The sequence below is a fragment of the Panthera leo genome, chromosome B2, assembly GCF_018350215.1.
Source record: "Panthera leo isolate Ple1 chromosome B2, P.leo_Ple1_pat1.1, whole genome shotgun sequence".
Lineage (NCBI taxonomy): Eukaryota > Metazoa > Chordata > Mammalia > Carnivora > Felidae > Panthera > Panthera leo.
In genome coordinates, this window is record NC_056683.1 from 139,569 (window position 1) to 162,393 (window position 22,825).

A 22,825-nucleotide genomic window follows, 5' to 3' on the forward strand; every position below is an offset into this window, starting at 1 on the left:
AAAAAAGTTTGCTTCCAGGTTTTTGATAAACAAAAATGAAGAAATCTGGTGCTGATATCGACATAGGCCTTTAAGAATTAAAGGAGAAGGAGAAGGTGGGGGTGTCGCTGAGGGCTCTGGAAACATGCTTTTCGTAACCCTTTTTAGATCGGTTACCAAAGGCACAGAAGACCCACAAAACCGTGGTGGTAATGCTGTATGGTACTGGGACAAGATCACACAGAAAACAGAAGAAGGCAGAGCTTGCAGACAGACCTATGTTTACAAAGGAGGTTGAATTTAGGACATAAATCAGTGAGAGAAGTGACAGAATCCGGACAAGACCATGTTGTGAAAACTGGCTTCCAACAATAGAGAAACATCCAGCCAGTTCCTCCCTGGAGCCATATGTGAAGGTAGCGTCTAGACGGGTTAAAGACCCAAGTGTAAAAGTGAAACTCTTAACGTTTGTAGAAAATAATGTTAGAGAACAAACTGTGGCCTGAGGGTAGGGAAAGATGTCTGAAAAGGAACCCCAAAAGCACAAACTATGAGGGAGTCATTTGATTACATCAGCATTCAATACTGCGGTCCAGTGACAACAGCAGGGACAACGCTAACAGGGAAAGGCCAGGCTGAGAGATGATACCCACACGTCTGAAGCCAAAGAGACTCAGGTGTGGAATATAAAAAGGAAAGCCTACAAATCAGTAAGAAGGCAGGAACCCGACAGAAAAGTTTGCAAAGAACACGAGGAGTTAAATCACAGAGGAGCGCCCGGAAATGCCCACGTGCGTGTGAATGGACACGCAGACTCACCAGTGATTAGACAGACGGGAACTAACACAACAAAACTAACAAAGAGCAGACAGCTGAATAACGGGGGACGTGGGGACACATCTGTGACATATGGACCACCCAGCAGGCTGGGCACAGCTGTGCTGGTGAGGGCACTGCCCTGCACACACCTCCCTCTGTGCCCAGGGGCTGGTTTCTGGGTAGATGTCCCGGGAGCTCCTAGGCTCACGGCAGCATCACTGTGGTACCAGGGACATGGGTTCATGTCCAGCCCAGCCCTGGGAACGGGGGAGGGCAAGGTGACAGATGCTCGTGGACACGGGGACCATGTGACACGCAGAACGTGGGCTGACCCTAATAGTGTGCAGAGTGGAAACACAAGAGATAGGTGAGCCTATGGCAGTATTTTGTGAATTCAGCACGCCACGCAAAAGTACACTTTTCCAAGCCACCTACAAATAAAAATCCAGCAAAGAGTTGCCACGGGCAGGGGACGGTAATTAAGCAGAAAAACAAGTAAAACAAGACGACAGTTGTGGGCTGGAGATAAGGGTGTGCTGCTAACTGAAGAGTGTGGCTTCATTTACCACATCCTCCCACCGAGGTCAGAAAAATAGATTTTAGATTCTTTTGTTCCTGTCGCCTGTTTATGAGGAATGTCTTTTATCTTTACTGTTTTTTTTTCTTTTGGCCTCATTTCTTCTTGTAAACTCTCATTGCGTTGGTGAAGAAGGGATGTGCGGGTGGGGGTGGGAGTTCAGAGGTGACTTCGGCCCGAGTCTGTGGGTGAAATCCAGGTCAAGGGCCAGAGGTCGGCAGAGACGTCCAAACAGGGAGACGGAAAATGGCAGTGGGCAGAGGTGACTGGGATGTTACTGGGTGTCACCCGCGGATGGCAGAGCGGAGCTGAGGTGGGCGGGGAGGGGTCCGTGTGAATGGAAAGCTCCGGCAAGCCGGCAGACCTTCCCCTGGCCACCCTCACAGCCCACCTTCTGGGCCTCACCTCCTCAGACGCTCTTTCAAAGCCTCTGCCTCAAAGGTCACGGGCTCCCCGGGAATGAGGGCCCCGGGGGCTCCTTCCCAGGCCTCCCCACTCATGGAGGTGACTGTCCCCTGTCCCACCCGGTTGCCCCCACACGCCCATCCCCCCAGCACTGCCCAGCTCCTTCTTCACCTTTCCGGGAAAGGAGGCTTTCCTGGGCTGCTTCCCTAAGGCTTCTCTATCTCCAGCCTATGCCCTCCATTTTCATCCTGATTCCCCAAACTGTCAACCCCATGTTTCCAGCCGAGAGCTAAGTCTCTCAGGCACCACGGGGGGCTCAGATCGGTCAGGCCATCGCCCCCACTGCTGTGCTGTGCGGTCTCCGTATTTCTGTCCCTGGACTCATCATCTGCTGCCATCGCCCCTGACACCTCGGTCCCATTTTCATCTCGACCCAAGTTATCCTCTCTTCCAAAGGGCCTCTCGTTACCAAAGATAAGCCAGAGCTCCTAACCCCACGGCCTGGCTCTCGGGGACCTGCCTGCCCCCACGTCCGTTCCCAGTGCTTCCCCACCAACCACAGGAACTGTGTGCACTGCCTGAACACACTCTTGTGGCCTCACCTTCCCTCCGCCAGGAGCACTATCTGCCCCTCCCTGTTGGAATCGCGCCTGACTGTCCCCAAGGTCCAGGTCAAAAAGCCACAGTCTCTCCTCCTGGTGCACTTTAAATTTAATAGAGTCTGACGTCACGTACAAACACTGTATGAATGAAAACAGGAAGCAAAGATAGTAATAAAGATAAATGCATGAAATAATCAAAGATAATATAGATCTACCATTTATAATGTTCAAATGGATATGGTAAAGTTCTCTTTTTTTTTAATGGAACCATCCAATTTTTACATTAAAGTAATACTTAAGTGATGAATCGCTAGGTTCTGCTTCAGAAACCAATACCACTCTATTTAACTTGAAATTAAATAAATAAATTTTAAAAAGAAAAATAAATATTTAGTGGGTGAATGTCACATGAATATGCATTCATTATAATTAAAAATCAAAATTGAGGGCACCTGGGTGGCTCAGTCAGTTAAGCATCTGACTCTTAATTTCAGCTCAGGTCACCATCTCACGGTTCATGAGTTCAAGCCTTGCATCAGGCTCTGCACTGACAGTGAGGAGGCTGCTTGGGATTCTCTCTCCCTTGGCCCCTCCCTGCTCACTCACTCACTCTCAAAATAAATAAACTTAAAAAAATCAAAATCAAAATTGTACAAATGTTTGCTTTCCTAAAAATACCTCAGAGAGAAAAGGACAGATTGAAATATAGGAATTAGTGCTACACCTCTTTTGTCACATTGAATATTTTTTAAAGGTTTGTGATCCTACCAGATATCAGATAAAATGTGGCTTCACAGTAAAAAACTGACTGAAAAGGGCCTTGAATAGTAATGAAAAATGAGAACCTAGCAATACTGAACCTCCTTCCCAAAAGGTTTACTCACAAAATGTGTAACAGAAGAAGTGGTTAACAGACCAAAGGTACATTTCCCTGATACACTAGCCAAAACAAACTAACAACTTCCAAAGAGTATGCTCCTGGGGAGCCTGGGTGGCTCAGTTGGTTGAGCGTCCAACTTCGGCTCAGGTCATGATCTCACAGTCCATGAGTTCGAGCCCCGCATCCGGCTCTGTGCTGACAGCTCGGAGCCTGGAGCTTGCTTCGGATTCTGTGTCTCCTTCTCTCTCTGACCCTCCCCCATTCATGCTCTGTCTCTCTCTGTCTCAAAAATAAATAAACATTAAATTTTTTTTTAAAAAAAGAGTATGCTCCTTATGAGGCCAAAAGTGTCCCAACATATGGATGAGAATGCAATCACCCATGGGGACACCTGGGTGGTTCAGTCAGTTAAGCGTCCAACTTTGGCTCAGATCATGATCTCATGGTTCAGATGTTCAAGCTCCGAGTTGGGCTGTGGGCCGACAGCTCAGAGCCTGGAGCCTGCTTCGGATTCTCTCTCTCTGCCCCTCCCCTGCTCACACTCTGTCTCTCTCTCTCAAATATAAATAAACACAAAAAAAATTTTTTAAAGAATGAAATCACTCATTACGTTTTATGAGGGAAAAAGTGTTGATGAAGAAACCTGTCCACAGAGTCGTGCGTCTAGAAAAATGTCAGGAAATTAGCTTCCGGGAAATACAAGCTTAACAGACTCTCATTTGAATCTGCAAACACCAACTGCCTAAAAATAAACCTTATAAGATGTACAAGTACTGCCAATATAAGGTTTAAATAAAGGCAATTTAACATCTGATTCAGAAACGTAAAGGAAAACGCTTCACAACATACCCTGCTATTAGTTGCAAAGGTGAAACGAGGCCTCAAAAGTCATAATTCTTGATGCAAACAGGTTAATGCAGAGCCAGTTGCAGTGAGGGTCTCTCTGTGAACCTGCCAGCCCGCGTCAGAAAACTCCTCTGCTGGGAAGCCATCTACGAAGGATGAGTACACGAAAAGATGCTGCTGGAGTTTTTTAAATGCCATAAAGCAACAATTATCAAAACTACATAATCACTTCAGAACAGAAAAAAAAATCATCAACAGGCTGGAACAAAAAAATACATCCTGCTACTATAAAAACTTAGTTTATGCCAAACTATGGATGTGGAAAAGACCCACTATTGCAGAAACGATTCGGGGACAGCTGGAAACCAGAACAAAGAAGAATTAACATGAAGTCACATAACACAGTGTGTTGGATTCCAAATAACCCAAGAGTTGACTAATCTCTAAAATGAAATGAAACAGAACAGTATAATCATTGAGATAAATTTCTGGGTAGGACACGGTGATGACATTTTTTAAAAGAATAGAACTGATTTAAATACAAATTTCTAAAATTTTTGCCCCCAGAACGCAATAAAACAGAAAAGAAATAAACAGAATAAGAAGAATGGAAGTTAGACATAGCAAATACAGTTTGTTACCCGAAGGACAAACTACTTTGATGCAATCACGTAACATCGGTGCCCTGGTTTCAGGGTGAAGTGCAGACCGTGTGTCGACCTGGAGATTAAAGCCTCACCAACAATATTCACAGTCCGGCGGCCGTCAAGGGCTCCAGCAAGCACGGACACCGCACAGGGAAGCGGTCACCGTCTCTGTTTAATTTACAAAACGTCATTCAAAGAAACAGAGACAGGTGAGAGTCACAGTGAAGCCTGATTTCAGGATTGTGCAAGGACGCCCACAAACAGCCAGGCCCTGCTGGGATCCCTTATCCCGCCTCTGCGGCTGCCCCTTCCAGACAAGCCCATCCCTGGACAAACCGTCCTCACTTGGCCTTATGAACACACGGAATCCCTGGTTTCACCGCTCACACTGGGGTCCATACACCTGCCGGTCCTCCTTCACTCCTCCCTGGCGTCTCTTCCCTCAGCTACACACACATCCTCCTCCTTGCTCTGCACACCTTGCACACCCCACACCGCAAACACTGTCCCTGCTGCACTAAGGAGGCGAACCCTTCACGCGTACCTTGTCCCAGAACAACCCCCACGCTGACCCTCTCCTGCCCTTGCCTGGCACTCAGCATTGTCCGACCCACTCTGCCACATCTACCCTCTCTCTCTCTTCCCTCTCTCTCCTTTCCCCTTCTCCTTCTCCTTCTCCTTCTTCTCTCTCTCTCTCTCTCTCTCTCTCTCTCTCTCAGCATCTGGAACTCTTCTCAAGACCTCATCCTGCAGGCTCTTCCTCCCTAGACACTCTTTGGGAATATCACATCAATTTCCTTGAATTTGCACTTCATTTGGTGGATCCTGTGCTGGGTCCTGGGGACTCTACCCAGGCTCTCTGGAGACCTGCGTCTCATACCCAACTGCAGATCTAACACCCAGCTTACACTCAACTTGTCCTACATGACCCGATGCTTCCTTCTCACCTGCTCTCTGTTCCTTCTCCTTCCTTCATCCACCCCCGTGCTATTGGGACATCCTGTAAATTCAAACTCTAATTACGAATTCTTCAAATACAACAAGGCTTTTCCGGACTTGCACACACGCCTGGTCTTCCCATTGGTCGGCTTTTCTTCTAGGTCTCAGCTGGGAGTCACCTTCTCCAGGAGGCCCTCACCAACCGTGCTAATGTGGGTCACCCATGACTCCATCTCAGACCCCTGTCTGCTTTCCTCATAGCTCAGAAAACACTAGCTTTTGTGTCTGTCTCCCTCCCCAAGCTGCAAGGGCCCCAGCAGCAGGGACGGCATCTGTCTTGTTCACTCTATTCCCAGAATATGGTGTCATTTTTAACACACTTTAGGAACTTATTTGTCTTTCGCAAGTGAACAAACATTATTATTTACTTCAGGCTTCCTGTCCTAATGTAAAGGCACCCTGAGGGCGAGGATTCTGAATCATGTCTGCACTTCCTACACCAGCACGGCACGCTGCACAGAGCACGGAGCTGAACGGGCCACTGGTGAGCGAACAGATTTTCCATCCTGCACCGGGCTGGTCAGTAGGTGGGAGAGGTCTCCCTGTGCTCTGCACGGACGGGAAATAGTGTCGGCAGCTGAGACCTGGCCTCAGGCTTCTGCATGATTTCTCCACCTTCACCTGCAATCTGGACTCCTCACCCTAAATTATAACATGTTCTCAACAAGTCAAGTGTGCAAAAGGTTTTGGATATTCATCTTTCATTATTGGATAGAAAGGCACAATAGTGGGGCGCCTGGGTGGCTCAGTAGGTTAAGTGTCTGACTTCAACTCAGGTCATGATCTCGCGGTCCATGAGTTCGAGCTCTGGGTTGATGGCTTCTCCTTCTCCTTCTCTGGGTTGATGGGGAGAGGGGGAGAGGGGGAGAGGGGGAGAGGGGGGGAGTCGGGCTCTGGGTTGATGGCTCAGAGCCTGGAGCCTGCTTGGATTCTGTGTCTCCCTTTCTCTCTGCCCCTCCCCCATTCATGCTCTGTCTCTCTCTGTCTCAAAAATAAATAAACGTTAAAAAAAATTAAAAAAAAAAAAAAGAAAGGCACAATAGTGAAAATACGTCAATTTTCCATCCAAGCAAGTGCTCACTGGATTGGGGCTGGAGGGTGGGCAGGTTTGTAAAAATCATGCTAAAACTAATGGGAAAAATAAGCACAATGTATATCCACGAAAATTCTAAAAAACAAGAGTATCCTGAGGGTTCTAAGACCCACCTGACATTAAAACATTACAAAGATGCAGTGTTTAGATGGTTTGGCACACAGGCAGGAACAGACAGAAGAACAGAGGAGAATAGTTGAGAAAATATGCACATTTATATAAATATAAAGCATACTGTGAGGCTGGCATTCAAATCAGTGGGGAACTCTGGGTTATTTGAGAAAAGGTGGTGGGAAAAAATGATCAGAACTTGGAAGTTACATCACATTGTCACCAAAATGTATCCTGGACGTTCCAAGACGTACGTTGGAGGACATTCACTGAAACATTCCATGTGATCGCAAAACAAAGCAGTAACCTGGAAATAACTCAATGTCTGCCAATTCGTGGTTCACTCATAGAAGTGAATACCATGTGGTTGTTGAAAAAGAATTCATAAGAATTCATCTTTATGTACTAATAGAAAAATGGGAAAATATCCAACATGTACTTTTAGTTTTTATTTTATTTTTTAATTTTGTTAATGTTTTATTTATTTTTTGAGAGAGAGAGAGAGAGGTAGCACGAGCAGGGGAGGGGCAGAGAGAGCAGGAGACACAGAATGCAAAGCAGGCTCCAGGCTTCAAGCTGTCAGCACAGAGCCCGACATGGGACTCGAACCCACGAACTGTGAGATCATGACCTGAGCCAAAGTCAGACACTCACTGAGCTACCCAGACACCCCTCCAACATGTACTTTTAGATGACAAAAATGAGTTAGAAAAAAAATTAGAAAATCCGTGTGTGTGTGTGTGTTCCAAAGAGTAGATTCACACACACAATTTTCTGGAAGGATGATACACAAAAAACTAACAATGGTTACCTCCGGGAAACAGGAAGATTTTTTTTTTTTACTTCACACCTTACAGTGTTGTCTGAATGTATCACCAAGAATATGTAACTTTTATGATAAAAAAATTGAATAGGATAAAAATAACCACTAAAGGAGGTAGGGAGGGGGAGAAGGAAGGAAGGAAGGAAGGAAGGAAGGAAGAAAGGAAGGAAGAGAAGGAAGGAAGGAAGGAAGGAAGGAAGGAAGACAAGGAAGGAAGGAAGGAAGGAAGGAAGAGAAGGAAGGAAGGAAGGAAGGAAGGAAGAGAAGGAAGGAAGGAAGGAAGGAAGGAAGAGAAGGAAGGAAGGAAGGAAGGAAGGAAGGAAGGAAGAGAAGGAAGGAAGGAAGGAAGGAAGGAAGGAAGGAAGAGAAGGAAGGAAGGAAGGAAGGAAGGAAGGAAGGAAGAGAAGGAAGGAAGGAAGGAAGGAAGGAAGGAAGAGAAGGAAGGAAGAGAAGGAAGGAAGGAAGAGAAGGAAGGAAGGAAGGAAGGAAGGAAGGAAGGGAGGAAGGGAGAGAAGGAAGGAAGGGAGGGAGAGAGGAAGGGAGGGAGGGAAGGGGGAGGAAGGGAAGGGGGAGGAAGGGAAGGAGGAAGAGAAAGACAGAATCATGTACTAATTTCCAGGCTTTGATATATTTGCAGGATAGACAAATACCATATTATTTCACTCAGGTACAGTATTTAAGAAACAAAACAAATGAGCAAAGGAAAAAGAGAGGGAGAGACAAACCAAGAAACAGACCCTTAACTGCAGAGAACATACTGGTGGTTCCCAGAGAGGAGGTGGGTGATGAGGAAGAAGGATGCACCTGTTGTGAGGAGCACTGGGTGATGGGTGGACGTGTGGAATCACACTACATTGCACACCTGACACTGATACTACACTGTTGACTATACTGGAATTTAAATTTTAAAAACCATGATTACAAAAGTCTCATAAAATATACATGTATTTGCAGGATAATTATCAGGGATGCAAAGCCTGCTGACATTTCTCACCAAATGTCTAGTTCAACCAGGGGAACCATATAGTCTTAGTCCTGGGGGCTGTCAGGCCCACGTCCAGCCTACAGACGAGCATAACATGAAATTACATTTCAGATATTTCTATATGAAATCGTCAGGGAAAATGTATTACAAAACTGTTGTTAAATAAAGATGGAATCGAAAGGCATAGAGTTAAAAATATACAGAAAATATAGGCATGGTCGGCAGTTAGAAGCATTTTTGTGGATGCTTTGATGTTTGTGGTCAGCTTTTTAATATTTGTAATTTGTCGTCATTGCGAGTAAATATGTACTTTAGCTCCTAATTTTACATATTCTCATTTTTGGATCCTTTTTCTGGAAAGGGCCCAACGATGTGTCAGCTCCAGCGCACAAACCTGGGGCGCCCCCCGCCCCAACGACGGTCGGGAGATGGTGAGTGTCACGCAGCCAGCACCGCGGACTCGAGGCCCTAACGCAGAACTGGGGGCGGGGTCGGCGCGGCCGGGTAGGTGCAGTGGGGGTGCGCAGAGGCAGGTGCTGCAGCAGGTGCGGCGGCAGGTGGCGGGTCCGCAGAGGCAGGTGCGCCCCCAGCACCACGATCCGGCCCGCGCTCCCCGCAGATTTCCGTCCTACCCGCGCACCTGCCAAGTTCCAGGCAACGCTCTACCTCCACTGAAAGTGGGGCAATACAGTCAGGATCGCCCCCAAATCCGTTGTGTTTTTTTAAACGCACTCAGTCCCCTACGCGCGGAGGGCGCGCTCCGGGCTCATTCCCGCGCGCGCCCAACCGCGGTCCGTGCCCTAACAACCCCAACGTTCCCAACTGCCACCCGACCTTAGCCCCCCAACGACAGACGGTCACCCGACCACGGCCACCCGGCCACCCTACACTCGGCCGCTCACCGGACGGGCCAGCAGCCCCCGGCCCGCCCGACGCCGCAGGCCTGTGAAGCTGGGTCTCGACCCTCCAGACGGAGAGACTCGCCCCCCAGCGCCCTGAGGGTGGTCACCAAGCAAGTTCCGTAAGTGACTCTGGAAAAGATTAACACTTGATTTCCCACAAAGAGAGGCAGCCTCAGAAACCGGCCTCTGAACTTTGCCCTGCAGGACCTCAGCCTTTCAACTCACCCGGTTCTGGCCCATTTATCAAGAGCTCTAGGAACCGTGGGGTCCAAACCGATGGAATGGAAAAGCTTTGCTCAGACGCGGAGCCCGCGGAAATCTTTGTTCACTTACAGGTTTTTAATGCATCATTAGCACCACTGCGTGTGTCCTGTTTGGCTCCTCTTTCTGCCTCTAGAGCTGGCTCAGCTCCCATCTCCGCGTCGCGTCCTGGTCTGCAAACTGAGACCTATCAGGGGCCCTGGTGCCACAGGGCATCCCCTTATGCTGGTGTTGCACCGAAGCTAGAATTCTTGGGTTCCAGCCTATGCACTGAGCCTGGGAAGGAGGACATCTCCGAGCCCAGCTCTTCTGGAAGCAAGAAATGAGTCCCAGCCCTGACGGGGGTGCGGGGTGCGGGTGGGGCTATAGGCGTGCACAAGGAAAGTCCCTGCGGACTTGACTGCTGAAGAAAACAGGTTTTCCAAAGGAAGCTCCACAGGAGGACAAAGCGCCCGAAAACCGAGGCCTGGATCAGAAGCGTTTCCGTTTCCGCCGGCCGCCAGGGGTGCGCTGAGCACCTCCCGCTTCCTGTAAGTGCAGACAACTAAAGAATCTGGATAAAATATTTTCAGAGTACTCCAAAAATGGAAAGTTTGGGGAAGGAAAGGGCACTGTAGAGGTGAGCCGGGCGCTTGGGGCTGCTTCTGGGACATTTGCTGGTTCTGCAGGTTGTGGACTTCCCGAGCTGTATTTTCGGCAGCCTTTGAAGGAGCTAGAAGTGAAGTCTCAGGCCCTAAAATGTCGTGTTGAACTTGTTTAAGGCGACTCTAGACTGCCAGTGTCAAAAACGACATCTTTCTGGGAAGAAAGGAACAGTGTGGTAGGCCTAGTATTTATACAGATACGTTTTCACATATCTAGCTCACAGGTGGAAATCACCGGGCCCCAGAGGGGAAGAGACCAGCAGGACGGGAAGCAGAAATGAGAGAAGAAAGGAGACCCGCAGAGGACTTAAGACATTGGGGTCACTGGACACGGACGGTGCTATATTGGAGGACATAAAGGCCAAGCTGGAAAGATCCAGCAGAGAACTAGGAATTACAACAAGATGCACAGCAGATTTAGCGAGGGGAGCAAGACTGAGGCCGTGCTGGGCACGACAGTCATACAGTCATGGGAATGGGGTGTGGTGGCCTTGCTGGTGCATCTGTGACCAGGAATTGGAAAGATCACAGCCTCGTGGAGAGAGTCGCTGACTATTTCCAGTTCAGCTTCTCTCACGACAAAATGATATAACCAAAAAAGTGAAATATGCAATGTAATTTTTACGATGTAATTTAATTTTTAAAAGGTTATATACATTCACTTGATTCAAACATTAATACACAAGGGGCTCCTGGGTGGTTGAGTCAGTTAAGTGACCAACTCTTGATTTTGGCTCAGGTCGTGATATCACAGTTCATGGGTTCAAGCCCCACATTGGGCTCTGCACTGACAGCACAGAGGCTGCTTGGGATTCTCTCCCTCTCTCTGCGCTTCCCTCCTCTCTCCCTCTGTCTCTCTCTCTCTAAATACTTTTTAAATGTTTTAAAAAATTAGTACATGAAAAGATGTACATCAAAAAATTTACAACCACCCCGTCTCTGTTCACACCTCTGCCATGACCCACTCCCTGCCCCACAGGGAAACACGTTTATTAGTTTCCTGTGTGTCCTCTCATTGTGTCTTTATAAAAGGAGTGAATCAAGTATATATTTGTATTTCTCCCTTTTATTAAGGAAAATTTGCACAGTAAACACTGTTGTATTTTTACCTAAGAATATAGCCTGAAGATTTTTGTCACCTGCACACACAAAGCCTCTATAAAATGTCTCAGTTTAATATAGCAACAAAAATTAGCGATTTTGCACTAGCTTGGGTGCTGACAATGGCCAGATGGGGAAACAAGGTCGTGTGAGAACCTTTATGCTCAGTGTTAAAGGGAGAACTTTCCCAGGACTGGGCTCTGGGCAGGGTTACACTGCCACCCTGTGTGTGGTGTGTGGCTGCCTCCCCACCTGTGACAGCTGCCGGGCCACCTTTCCCACGTTTTGGTGTGATGCAGGATGTTAAGTTGGGAGTGTCTGGGCAGCCAGGGCCAGCAGCTGTCCCGTGCTACCTTGGCCAGAGATATCGCTGGAGACCGGGGAGGGGGAGGGGGAGGGTCAGCCTGCCCCTGCAGACTCAGCAGAAAGTCTTAAGTTGATTTCATAAACTGGACCATGAAACTGACCTGGGACTAGCAGCAAGGGGCAATCAGGTCCCTAGGGAGCTAATGAATGGGGTACCAGGACACTGTGAAGCCAAGAATAAGCCAGACAGGGGCGCCAGGGTGGCTCGGGCAGTTACGCGTCCAACTTTGGCCCAAGTCATGATCTCACGGTTTGTGAGTTTGAGCCCGCATCAGGCTCTGTGCTGACAGCTCAGAGCTTGGAGCCTGCTTTGGATTCTGTGTCTCCCTCTCTCCCTGCCCCTCCCCTGCTCATGCTCTGTCTCAAAAATAAACAGTAAAAAATTTTTTTGAAGAGTAAGCTAGACAAACAGGGAGGCATTCTTGTTTGCAACAGAAGCTGTCCTTTTAAAAGCCCCCCTAAATTATCCAACATGTAAAGCAAACCAATAAAATGTAAATTTTGACACTTGGGTTAAAAAAAATTGACAAATGACATTTGACCTCAAGATAGCTGGAAGAGTTTCTTTTCCGGGGAGAATTTCAGACCCTTTGGAAACATTGACCTTTTTACCTGACTCTCCAGGGTCAGCGGCGTCTGATCCAAGATGCATTCTTTATGTACAGGAAAGTCCCAGGCCAAGGTCAGGAGAGGCCCCCTAACTACCCCCATGCCCACCCCACCCCCAGGCAACCGTGCAGAGAAGCTTGTCTAAGATTCAGGAAGGTGGAGAAGATGACTCCAGCCGATGGGGAAGGAAGATTACTTAGTGTCACTAGATAAAATACAGAGAGGATGCTCAGATAAACTTGAACTTCAGATAATTTTTTAGTATAAGTGTGTCTCAAATAATTGCACTATTACATGAAATTCAGATCTAGCTGGGCATTCTGTGCTTTTATGTGCAAGATCTGGCAAGCCTACTTGTCAAATGTGGGTCCAGAATATCTGTCTGACTGGAGAAGGTAGTGTGTCCTGAGAGGGAGTTCAGGTGGAGGCAGGGGCCCCGGGTGGCCTGTAAACACCAGCAGAACTTCAGACTCCATCCTGGAGGAAATAGGAGGTGATTTGGTTTTTCGGTAATATTGAGGGTTTGTCTAGTTGTAAAAGCAAGTGTGCCAACTGCAATATACATGGACAGGACAGAAGAGTGTAGGTTAGCTGTGCACCCGCCAAGCAGCAGGGACAGCTGTGACATCTGACTCTTAACTGTCCGCAGGGTGTCGCGTAGTTAGTACCCGCTGGGCCTGATTCACGCTCTACTGAAAACTGGGCCCCTACCTCCTACCCCCTCCTGCTCTACTTTTCCTCCATGATCCGTACTATCTTCTAACGTGCATGGCGTCTGGTTAGCCCAGTCTGGCTGTCCCTGGTGGGTGATGTCACCAGTGCTTAGAACTGCATCTGGCACGTGGAAATGCTGAACACCTGTGATCAGGTGCACAGTCATTCTCTCTGAATGTTCTCACGAGCTGCCGGCACGCAGCCCAGAGAGATTGCCAGGGTCCCGCCCACCTGAGGGTCGTGAAGTTGCCTGCATGGAGAGTTTGTGATGTGTCTGGAGGGAGGTGCAAGAGGTGGGGAGAACCCCTCCCCACACACACACACGCTGGCGAGGACCTGGGAACTCAGAGCTGGGGGTGAGACAGAGGATGGCTCCCGAGCCATACAGGAGTTAGTCTGGGCGGTGCAAGCGGCATACTTACTGTCTCACAGCCGTGGGGGTTACAAGTCCATGATCAGTGTGGTTTGGGGCCCCTCCCCTTGGCTTGCCACTGTCCAGTTTCTTGCTATGTCCTCACATGGACTTTGCTCTGTACGGGGCATCTCTGATATCTCTGTGTCCTAATCCTCGCTCGTGAGGACACCACTCAGACCAGATTAGAGCCCACCCTGGCGGTGTTACTATGCCTCCAGACGGCGGCTGCATGGAGAAGTAGTAGGGTTAGGGCTTCACCAGGTGCATTTCAGCCCCAAAAGATCTGAAGTGTGGAGGCCGTGGGAGAGGCAGGCCTCGGCACCAGCCTAGCGTTCAGAAGGCAGGTGTCCTGCACACCTGAGTCCCCTCCGCTAACACCTCCCGCCACAGGATTTTCCAGCTACTGTCCTGGCTTCCTCCTGGAAGGCGGTCCAGTCTGTGGGTGTCTTTGTCAAGATGTGGCTCTCAGAGTGGGGAATTACAAAGGTCTCTGTGCTGGGATCCGGGCACAGCAATTCTGTGGTACGAAAAGCTAAACCAGTCCGATGTCTTCTGACAGGGGTCTGTTTAGATCCTCAGCTGCAATCATATTTATATTTCTGACCACTTTTCTCTGATGTCATATATTGCACAAATAGCATAATTATGGAGGGTAGGCAGACTGTGTTCAGGTTCTCCGGAGAGACAGAGCCAACAGGATGCATAGAGAGAGCTTTTAGAAGACTGGCTCATACCACTGTGGGGCTGGCAGGCTGGAATTCCGTGGGGCCGGCCGGCAGGTGGAGCCCCCAGGACCCGTTGATGTAGCGCCTGGAGGCAGAATTCTCTTTTCCAGGGGAACCTCAACTGATTGATGAAGCCCACCCACACTAGGGAGGCTCATCTGCTTTACTCACCTAAATGTATCTTCACAGCAGCATCTACACTAGCCTTGACCAAATATCTGGGTACTGAAGTTTGGCTAAATTGACACATGAAATTAATTAACCAGGCCCTCACGTAGGCCAATCCAATGATTGAAACACTATATTCCTTCTTTGGAGAAATATCTGTTCATGTCTTCTGCCCATTTTTAAAAATTTTTATGTTTATTTATTTTTGAGACGGACAGAGACACAGTGCAAGCAGGGGAGGGGCAGAGAGAGAGGGAGACACAGAATCCAAAGCAGGCTCCAGGCTCCTAGCTGTCAGCACAGAGCCCGACACGGGGCTCGAACCCACAAACTGCGAGATCATGACCTGAGCTGAAGCCGGATGCTTAACCGACTGAGCCACCCAAGTGCCCCATCTTCTGCCCATTTTTAATTGGATTATTTGGGTTTTAGGTATTGAGTTGTATAAGTTCTTAACATATTTTAGATACTAACTCTTATGATTTCACTCATAGGGGGAATTTAAGAAACAAAACAAATGAGCAAAGGGAAAAAAAGAGAGAGAGGCAAACCAAGAAACAGACCCTTAACTGCAGAGAACATACTGGTGGTGACCAGGGGGGAGGTGGGGGGATGGGGGGGAATGGGTGATGGGGATTAAGGATGCTCCGGTGATGAGCACTGGGTGTTGTATGGACATGTGGAATCACTGTATTGTATACCTGAAACTAATATTACATAACATAACACTATGTTAACTAACTGGAATTAGAATAAAACACTTAATTTTAAAAACTGAAAAAAAAATAAAAATGAACCAATGAGTCAAGTGAGGACGAGGTCTCTCTGGATTCTCCCCCTCACCCCCCGCCCCACTCCTGCACCTGGGGCAGGGGGTTCAGGCAGCTGGGGGTTTCTCCCAGCAAGAGGGAGCCTGCCAGGAGGTCTCCCCACCTGCACTGGCCCAGCCGCCCCTACGTTTATGCTCATATCTTTTAATGGGTCTCTCAAGGGAGTAAAAGGAACATCACATTTTGTTGGATTTTTTTTAATCGCATGATTGATCTTGTTTGTGAGCAATTCAGGCCCATGTTGTATAGCATGCATTAACTATTACTTACAAATGGACTTCATTACTCCATGCATTTATTTTTAGGGTTGTTTTTCTCTGTTGTTTGTTTTAACAGGCCTGGTTTTTGTAGAGGACTTTAAACTTTGTACTCCTGTTAAGCGGGGTCATATGATAACCTCACTCAATCTACCAAGTCATTTTAATCATCAAGGTATTTTAAACAGAGATGTTTTTATTTATTTCAATTTCTAATTCCTATTTTTAGCTAAGCACAATCTCTCTCTCCTAGGGAAACCAGGTGCAGGGAGTCTCTGTCCTCTTACCTTATTACTACTCCACAGTCCTTGACTTACCTGGAGTCTGAAACCCTTTTTGGAATCTGGCTTACATTTTACTTTTCCGATAACATGCTTTCTAGTTGCCAGTTGATTGCATTTTATATCACTTGCCTTCATGCTTTCTGATATAAGACAGTGACCATTCACATTCCTACCAGCAATGTATGAAGGGCCCTTTTCCCCCCACATCCTTAACAGCTTTGGAAGTTTAAAAAAAAAATTGCCAATCTGGGGAGTGCAAAGTTTTATCTCATTATTATGTCTATATCTCATTGTTTGTATTTTCCTGAGTAGTAGGGAGTTTGAACTTCTTTATTTTAAAATTTAAGAATTGCTTTGAATATATATTTATATCCTGTATTCATTTCTTATGTTTTTTCTTTTTTAACTAAATTGTTTTATTTTGGAAAAAAATATGGAGAAGAATAGAAAATAGTAATAAGCACCCTTGTAACCATAGGCTAGAATTAACAAATGTAAACATTTGCCAAATTTGCTTTAGATTTTTGTCAAATAAAATGAAATGTTAGAGATAAATTGGAGGCTCTGCTCCTCTCCCTCTGTCCCCAAGAGGAAACGCACCTGCGCACTGAGCATGTGCCTGCCTGGGCATGCACCTGTGCCTCCGTCACATACACATGAAACCACGGCCCTATGCAGTGCTTGGTGTGTTTGTAGATGTCTATAAATGACCTCACGCTTGTTACTGTTTGAGACCTGCCATATGAATAAATACAGAACCGAGGTTTTCGACCAGAGGCTTTGTCCCCCAGGGCAGAAAGGAAGGACCACTAGTGAGTAACATGAAGACATATGAAAGCGTACAGCACACTGGGAAAGATGCAGACACAGTCAGATTCAGAATATCCTCACAATGTAACAGCGGTGTGTTCACCACTTACCGCCAGCATAAAGGTTAAAAGACAAAAGTATTATTTTCTAAGTTTATCTATTTTGACAGAGAGCACAAGTTGGGGTGGAGAAGAAAGAGAAGAGAAAGAATCCCAAGCAGGCTCCACACTGTCAGCACAGAGCCCGATATGAGGCTGGATCCCACAAACTGTGAGATCATGACCTGAGTCTAAACCAAGAGTCTGATGCTTAACCAACTGAGCCACCCAGGTGCCCCTAAAGGACAAAAGTATTGGGGTACCTGGGTGGCTCAGTCGACTGTCTGACTTCCGCTCAGGTCATAATCTCATGATTTGTGAGTTCAAACCCCGCATTGTGAGTTCGAGCCCTGCATCAGGCTCTGTGCTCCTGAAATCAATGTTGCACTATATGCTAACTAATTTGGATGTAAATTTTAAAAAAATTAAAAAGAAAATTTTTAAAAAAATTTTAAAAAGGACAAAAGTATTAAAGAATAACTAGAACTACAGTAACTGGTTAATGGATACACAATATTAAAATATGCAAAATGTGACATCAAAAAACATAGAAGGGGGGAGTAAAGGGTAGAGTTTTGTATGTGAACAAAAATAAGTTGTTATTTTTAAAAAATATCAAAAATAAGTTGATATTATAAGATGAAACAGACTAGACTGTTACATCTATAAGATGTTTCAAGTGAGCCTAAGTGTAGCCACAGAACAAAAACTTGTAGTAGGGAAGGGAATAGAGTGTACCACTGTGGAAAATCATCGGTTTACAGAGGAAGGAAGCAAGACAGGGAAAGGGGAGCTATCAAGCAGCCAAAAAGCAATTAACAAGATGGGAATACTAACTCCTTATCTATCAACAATCATTTTAAATGGAAACAGATTAAATTATTCAATCAAAAGGCCCAGAGTGGCATTACTGGATCAATAAATAAGACCCAGTGATCAATGCTGCCTACAGGAGACTCCCATGTTGGCGGGAGGCAGTGTGGAAAACTATACAGGGGTGCCTCACAGAATTAAAAATAGAAACACCATACAATCCAGTAATTCCACTGCTGAGTATTTACCCTAGGAAAATGAAAACAGTCATTGGAAAAGACATACGCACTCTTACGTTTACTGCAGCATCATTCACAATAGCAAAGATACGGAAGCAGCCCAGGTGTCCACGACAGATGAGTGGATAAAGAAGATGCCGTGTGTCTGATGGAATGTTACCCAGCCACTAAAAAGATGAGATCTTGCCATTTGCAGCAACAGGGATGAACCTAGGGGTATCACATCAAGTGAAAGGAGTCAGAGAAATACTAACACCATATGACTTCACTTACACGCTGTAAAAACAAAACAAACAGAAGCATACTCGTAAATACAGAGAACAAACTCGTGGTTGCCAGTGAGGAGGGAGGTGGGGGGATGGACAAAATGTGAAGGGGATTATGAAGCACAAACTCCCAGTTATAAAGTAAGTGGGTCACAGGGACGAGAAGTACAGCATGGGGAACATAGTGAATGACACCATAAAAACGTTGTGTGGTGACACACGGTGACTATACCTAGAGCGGTGAGCACTGCAAAATGTACAGAACTCTCGAAAAAAATGACCTACATGCGTGTGTATATGTGAATATTATTCAGCCATTTTAAAAAAGAAGGAAACCCTGCCATTTGCAACAACGTAGATGGAACTTGAGGGCTTTGTGCTGAGCGAAATTTCAGACAAAGAAAGAGAAATCCCGTATGGTCTCACTTGGATGTGGAGCCTAAAAACATCACACTTGGAGAAACAGAGAGGCAGTGGTTGGCGGCTGGGAGTCGGGGCCGGGGGATGGGAAGATGTCGGTGGGAAGGTACAATCCTCCCATTAGAAGATGGGTAGGGGCACCTGGGTGACTCAGTCGGTTGCGCGTCTGACTTTGGCTCGGGCCATGATCTTACCGTTCATGGGTTAGAGCCCCGCATCGGGCTCTGTGCTGACAGCTCAGAGCCTGGAGCCTGCTTTGGATTCTGTGTCTCCCTCTCTCTCTGCCCCTCCCCCCTCGTAGTCTGTCGGTGTCTCTCTCCCAAAACTAAATAAACACTAAAAAAAAAAGAAAGAAAAGAAAAGAAGATGAGTAAATTCCAGGGATGTGTGTACAGCTGGTGAGTGTAGCCAACAATATCTACCTTATACCTGAAAGTTGCTGCAACAGTACATTGTTAGTGTTCTGACCATAACAATAACAAAATGCTAATTATGTGAGGTGAAGAACATTAATTAATCTGTCATAAACATTTCACAATATATGCGTGTATCAAATCGTAACGTTGTGCACCCTAAACTTAGAGGATATAATATGTCAATTATATCAATAAAGCTGGAGAAAAAAAGTCAAATGCCTTCAGGGCCTGGGCAGACAAGAGGTAATAGGGAGTCATGAGGAAAATAGCCACCTTCTCTAAAGGCACTTAAATTATCGTTATTTTTATTTATTTTTTTAAGTGGCTTTACACCCAATGTGTGGACCAACATGAGGCTCAAACTCACGACCCTGAGTTCACAGCCTGAACCGAGATCAAGAGTCTGATGCTGAATGGACCGGGCCTTCGTGGCCCCCCAAATTATCATTATTTTTATTTTTATTTTATTTATTTTTTGTTAAAAATTTTTTTAGCATTTATCTATTTTTGAGAGAGAGAGAGAGAGAGAGAGACAGAGCATGAGCAGAGAAGGAGCAGAGAGTGAGGGAGGCACAAAATCCAAAGCAGGCTCCAGGCTCCACACTGCCAGCACAGAGCTCGACACGGGGCTTGAACTCACAGACTGTGAGATCATGACCTGAGCTGAAGTGGGAAGCTTAACTGATTGAGCCACCCAGGCACCCCTCAAATTATTATTAGTTTTAAAATCATGATACCAGTCAAGCAAAACCTGTCTAAAAGTTAAATTCTGCCTCCAGGGGCCAGAAGTTAGGGTGAGTCTCAACTGTAAAATATTATACAGATGTTAAGATGCTTTAGTTAAACCTCAAAGGTTTAAGAGGATTAAGGTCTCTTCTCTCTCTCCCTTTTCATAACATCTCTGAAAGCCTCGGCTTCTGGCTCTTGCTCTGATTGGGGCCCTTTTCCCTCAACACAGAGGGCAGGAGAAGGGTTGGTGAGGCTGCTATTTTCCTCGTCCAGACACGCCACATGGGAGGGCAGTGGGGATCAGCGAAGCGCTGAGAAGCAGGAGGAAACACAGACCAAACCAAAAATGGGGCGCAGACCCTCAGTAGGGAAGGAGGGAAATCCCCAAGGAAGGCAGACTGCCCCCGGGGCTGGGGGAACAGGCTCTGGGCAAACACCAGAAGCTCCTCTGTTAGGTGTGCCGTGTCCAAGGACCACACAGTTTGGGTAGAAGCAGCCAGTGTTACAGGAAATCCAGTGAACCCTTCCCCAACCCCCATCAGACCAAGGTTCTACGGCTCACAGGTCAGAGTTTAGACAACTGAGACCTGTTGAAATCAAGGCATAATGGAGAATGGGAAGGACGTGGAATTTTGAGTCAGAAGGTTTGGGCTCGAGTTCAGATTCCTGAGTTCACCGTGTGACCTTCATGGAATCGCTTCACCTCCCCGAGAGTGGAGCACCTCACCCTGCACGTGGGGCCAGAGCAACCTTCCACATTGTTGGTGTGATAAATGAGGGCAGTTTGTGGAGGTTCCAAGTAATCCCAAACCACTGTCCAAACATTAGCCATAACGAATTAGTTACAATTGACAACATTCGTTGCCTGTGGGTCAAGGGGGCTCTGCTAGCAATGGCCCCGGACTCCCCCTGGTGAGGCTCAGCACCATCCTGGGAGGTCAGACGCTGCAATGAAGCCCAGAGAGCTCCAGGCACACCTGCCAAACTCTCTCCCCACAGGGCCGATGTCACAGGTTCAAGGACTTTCAGGAAAAGGAAAAAGCCACCGTCCAAAGAAGGTGAGAGGATTAAGGTCTTCACGGTAGAAGAACTGGCTGTGGGTCCCCCTGTCTCCCTGTCCCAGGGGCTCCCTTGTCCCACTGGCCACTTAGGAAAAGCCCCCTAATGGACACTCAGAGACCGGGACGGGATGCGGTGTTGGAGGGGCAAGCTGGGAGGGGCAGAGAGAATGGTGGCTGAGTGGGTCAGGGTATAGCTCCTTCCACATCCAGTCTTGTATTCCTGCCTCAGTCTCCTCCACCCAGGGATACCGGTGCCAGCCATAGAATCAGAAATACCATCGTTAGGACCCAGCTGTGCCCCTCACAGCTCCCCACTAACTAGAGAGAGGCTCCCCCATTAGAAAATGAGGATGCTGTAAACCCACCAGCCTCTTTACCGGGGGTTTGTGGGTTTGTGGGAAAGCAGATTACAAACTGAAAATCCTCTGGAAATGTGAACACTAGACCCTTAGATACTAAGTACTGGGTACTGAGGTCCTCAAAGGCGAAAATCATAAAATATAAACAACCTAAAAGTAAAACCGAGCACACAACAAGTCCTTTAATGACTTCCTCCTCCTCCTCGCCTTTCCTTCCCTCTAGGTCCGCCCCAGCACACTGATGGGCATGGTCCCCAGTGCAAACTCAATGCAATCGGAAAATGGAACCCATGCACTGGAGGGACCTGTGAGGCCACCCCTTCGTCTGCTGAGTGTCCGGCTTCCTTGAGCACAGGCCCAGCCAGAACCCGCGAAGCAAGCAATTGTCACAGGACACAAGCGGCTGCCACATCAGGTCCTAAGGGAGGAGAATGTCCGCCTGTCAGGCACCAGGTCCTAAGGCAGGAGAATGTCTGCCTGTCAGGCACCAGGTCCTAAGGCAGGAGAATGTCCGCCTGTCAGGGTGAACTGGCTGGCTCAGGATGCAGCGAAGGGAAAGAGACTAGTAATTTCACGGGAGCAGCTGAGCCCTGTCAGGAAGCTGACTGACTCCCTGAAGGCCCAGAAGGGCTGGCTGCCAGCCCACTGCTCCTGGGAGAGCCCTGGTCACAGGCGGGAGCTCTGGCCACCTGGCAGGACAGCTGTCTGCCCGCCCAGCCCAGGAGATATATGTGAGCCGTGTGTGCAATTTACAAGTAGAATGAGCACCGCATATATAATTTAGGAATATATTGCAGGCCATGTATGTAATTTAGAATTATATTGCAAGCCACACATGTGATTTAACATTTTTTTCTAGTAGCCACATTAAAAAGATAAAAAAGAAACAGGCCAAATTAATTGTAATAAAATATTTCATTTAATCTAATATATCCAAAATATTACCATTTCAACCAGTTAACCAATATTTTTAAGATATTAATGAAATATTTTAGCATCTCGGGGGTTTTTTTTGAAAATTTTTTTTAACATTTATTTATTTTTGAGACAGAGAGAGACAGAGCATGAACGGGGGAGGGTCAGAGAGAGGGAGACACAGAATCTGAAACAGGCTCCAGGCTCTGAGCTGTCAGCACAGAGCCCGACGTGGGGCTCGAACTCACGGACCACGAGATCATGACCTGAGCCGAAGTCGGCCGCTTGACCGACTGAGCCACCCAGGCACCCCTCGGGGTTTTTTTTTTGGTACCGAGTCTTTGAAACCTGGTATATATTTTACACCAGCGGACCTCAATCCAGATCCAATGATTGCAGTTACATATAGTCCTACCCGATCAGTACGCTTGCCTTTAGTGGAGACGTGTGTGGGTGGCACTGAGTCAGTTTTGGTGGTTACTGAAAATTCCGCGACATTACAAATCTGGTTCCACGTCACAGCAACCACGCCTTCAAGTGTTCAGGCTCTCGGCTACCACCCTGACGCACAAATCAAGCTGGGAACCCTCTAGAATTCGCCCCCCACTGTCACCAGTCCAGAAATCCATCTCTTTGTCCCCAGAGGGTCGTGCGGAC

At 47.2% G+C, this 22,825-nt stretch overlaps 2 long non-coding RNA genes across 2 annotated transcripts; one reads left to right on the plus strand and one right to left on the minus strand.

Moving 5' to 3' along the window:
• Positions 1-1,989: 1,989 nt before the first annotated feature.
• LOC122219311 lies at positions 1,990-10,080 on the minus strand. The gene is made up of 3 exons (XR_006202337.1): positions 10,002-10,080; positions 4,112-4,254; positions 1,990-2,520 (listed from the first exon to the last, which is right to left on the minus strand). It is a non-coding gene; the product is annotated as an uncharacterized LOC122219311 (long non-coding RNA).
• On the plus strand, positions 9,615-22,083 carry LOC122219312. Its single transcript, XR_006202338.1, has 3 exons — positions 9,615-10,459; positions 20,833-20,891; positions 21,477-22,083. It is a non-coding gene; the product is annotated as an uncharacterized LOC122219312 (long non-coding RNA).
• Positions 22,084-22,825: the final 742 nt, after the last annotated feature.